Source organism: Sinocyclocheilus anshuiensis, unplaced genomic scaffold (genome assembly GCF_001515605.1).
Source record: "Sinocyclocheilus anshuiensis isolate Anshui unplaced genomic scaffold, SAMN03320099.WGS_v1.1 scaffold1001, whole genome shotgun sequence".
Lineage (NCBI taxonomy): Eukaryota > Metazoa > Chordata > Actinopteri > Cypriniformes > Cyprinidae > Sinocyclocheilus > Sinocyclocheilus anshuiensis.
Window position 1 is genome coordinate 327,131 of NW_015557116.1, and position 3,394 is coordinate 330,524.

Here is a 3,394-nt window from a genome sequence, read left to right on the forward strand (position 1 = left end):
GCCATTATAAACCTAAATATACTTGATTGAATTAAATTAATTGATAAGTATAGTGTAGTAGTAGTAAGAGAATATGTTTGCGGTCGTAATGGTGACAGTAGTGCACACAAAATAGTATCTGTTCCATGTTCCGGCGCGGTTAGCACTCACACTGCATGCGTACCGCACCCGAGCCCAACCGAACCGTGCCCTGGCCCACCTCTTCCAACCAGGCCAGCGCTCACACTAGTCAAACGAACCGGGCTTTGGGGGTTAAACACGCTCGGGCACGGTTCAAAACGCCTAGTGTGAGTACACCCTAAGTTGATCTCTCTCTCTCATAATACTCAACATAATACAATAAGCTTCTATGGAGAGATTCAACATTCCTTTGTTACTAGTTCTAAAGTGATGTTTTAGAATTAGTAACGGAGGCTTGTTCATAACTATAAAACTGCCAATTTGAGATTCGTATCCTTGGCGTACCCTTGTTGTTTCTTGTTTATCTGCACACTTGTGCCGTCAAACTGTTGTATAAACTCAATATCACACTCGTAGCCACGCGATATGGCTGTATATCAGCACGGCTGTGATTCAGCCGTAGGAAAAAGGTTGCAAGATATCTCAGGGCTATGAGTGTGATATTGTGAGAGAACCAATAAGGTTTATGATCAATGTTTATGCACATAAATGATGACAGAATTAACATTTTTGGATGAACTATCCCTTTTAGGTATTTTAAAGGGTTAGTTCACCCAAAAATGAAAATTCTGTCATTTATTACTCACCTTCATGTCGTTCCACACCCGTAAGACTTTTGTTTATCTTCGCGCCAAAAAGTATTCTCATTGCTTTATAATATTAAGGTTGAACCACTGTACTCACATGAACTGTTTTAAATATGTTTTTAGTACCCTTCTGGGCATTGAAAAAGGAAATTAACTTGCGGGCAATGGAGGCCTCACTGAGCCATCGGATTTTATAAAAAAATATCTTAATTTGTGTTCCGAAGATGAACAAAGGTCTTACAGGTTTTGAACGACACAAGGGTGAGTAATTAATGACAGATGTTTCATTTTTGGGTGAACTAATGCTTTAACAACAATACCAGCTAATTTGTTGTACATTATGTTGTGTACCTTCACTCTGGTGTGAGAGGTCGAATTCATCTTGCACCTCCCGTTGGGCCAGACATTGGCTTTAAGGTGTGTAATTTCTATCTGGTCACCCATCTTCAAGTCCGCAAGGGCTTCATCCCGCCACAAATGAAAAAAATAAAATAAATTTTGGGCCACTTCTCAGTTGAAAGTCAAGGATGGGGACTTGTATGCAAGTATAATAATAATAATAATACTAATGAATGTTCATTTAATTTTCGCAAAACTAAATATCACATCAACAGCACACTGAATAATTATAACATTATATCTTACGAAAATCTGATCATAACATCAGGTTTTTATTTCCTCTAACAAATATTAGGCTCTTTTCCTCCATCAAACTCAAAAGATTAGTGTTGCTGAACCAAGCTGATGTGTATTAATCCAGATTTTTTTTTTTTTTACAAATTCAACATTTTAAACAATTCAGCATCTCACTCATAACACAAACTTCAGGTCAAAAGTTTGGAACAATTTAGATTGATGTTTTTTAAAAAAGATGTTCTTCTGCTCACCAAGGCTGCATTTATTTGATCAAAAATACAGCAAAACCAGTAATACTGTGAAATATCACTACAATTTAAAATAACTGTTTTGACTTCTTTCATAAACATTTAAAAAAAAAAAATGTATTCCAACCTTCACGTTTAAGGGTGTACTCACGCTAGGTGTTTTGAACTGTGCCCGAGCGCGTTTGACCCCCAAAGCCCGGTTCGTTTGACCAGTGTGAGCGCTCCGTGCGGTTCGTTTAGCCGTCCCTGGCCCAGTTGGAAGAGGTGGGCCAGGGCATGGTTCGGTTGGGCTCGGTACGCATGCAGTGTGAGCACTAACCACGCCGGAGCACGGATCAAATACTGTTTTGTGTGCGCTACTGTCATCATTACGACCGCAAACATATACTGTACTATTACTACTACTACACTACACTTTTCAATTAATTTAATTCAATCAAGTATATTTAGATTTATAATGGCTCTGGTTCTCACCTTATTGATGAACAGGAAATGTAGTTTGCGAGTAAAGCTGCAAATTATTTAATTAACGTCAGCTGCCTCCGTAATAATTCTCTGATACATACAAGTGAAAATCAATGCACAACATAAATTATAAAGTAATTATTAATTATTCGACAGAATATTAGCGAAAGTGGTTTTCTCCGTTATCTCACACATGATGTAAGCGTGCTCCGGCCCGGAAAGTTTAGTGCAAGTGTGAGTGCAGGCCAGCGGGGGAGTGGGGATAATCGCGCTCTGTTCAAAGCAACCGTGCCAAGTGTAAATTAGTGTAAAAGAGGCTCTTGTCAAATAACCGTCATGAACTATCAATTAACTTGTGATATCGTGATGACTTTATAAAACTCTGGTTTATGTTTGTAAAATAAGTAGCCTTTCTATCTGTTATACTGTTACACTTGCTAATTTTCTCACAGAATTTCGTCCTGTCAGACGTGGCTCTCTCGTTACTTGGAGCGATATCATACTTAACGTCAGTAATATAGCTTAATTTTGTAAATTACACATTTCACTATTACATATATTATTATTGTGTTTTAAATAATCTAAACCAACAACATGTATGCTAGACCCTATTCCATCTAAGCTCCTAAAAGAGGTGCTTCCAGAAGTCATAGATCCTCTTCTGACTATTATTAATTCGTCATTGTCAGTAGAATATGTCCCCAAAACCTTCAAATGGGCTGTTATTAAGCCTCTCATAAAAAAAAACACAACTTGACCCCAAAGATCTAGTTAATTACAGACCGGTCTCAAATTTCCCTTTTCTGTCCAAGATACTAGAAAAGGTAGTCTCTTGACAATGATATTCCTTCTTAGAGAAAAATGGTATCTGTGAGGATTTTTGAGAATCTTTCCTTCGAAAGCCACATTTCTAGCATTTGTAAAACTGCATTTTTCCATCTCAAAAATATATCTAAGCTCCCTATTAAACATTGTTTAGATTTCTGTGTAGAAAATCCTGCTTATTACCTATAAAGCCCTGAATGGTTAAGAACCTCAGTACTTGAGCAAGCTCTTATCGTATTATAGTCCTCCATGTCCGCTGCACTCTCAAAACTCTGGCAATTTGATAATACCTAGAATATAAAAATCAACTGCGGGCTAGGGCTGGGCGATATGACGATTTTCAAATTTAGCGGAGACCAGGACAACTAGATGAGCCCCAGAGATGCAGGGCTGTACGTTAACTTTTTTTTCACATAGCACTGGTGCTACAGAGGTTGAAAGTTTTGTAGCACA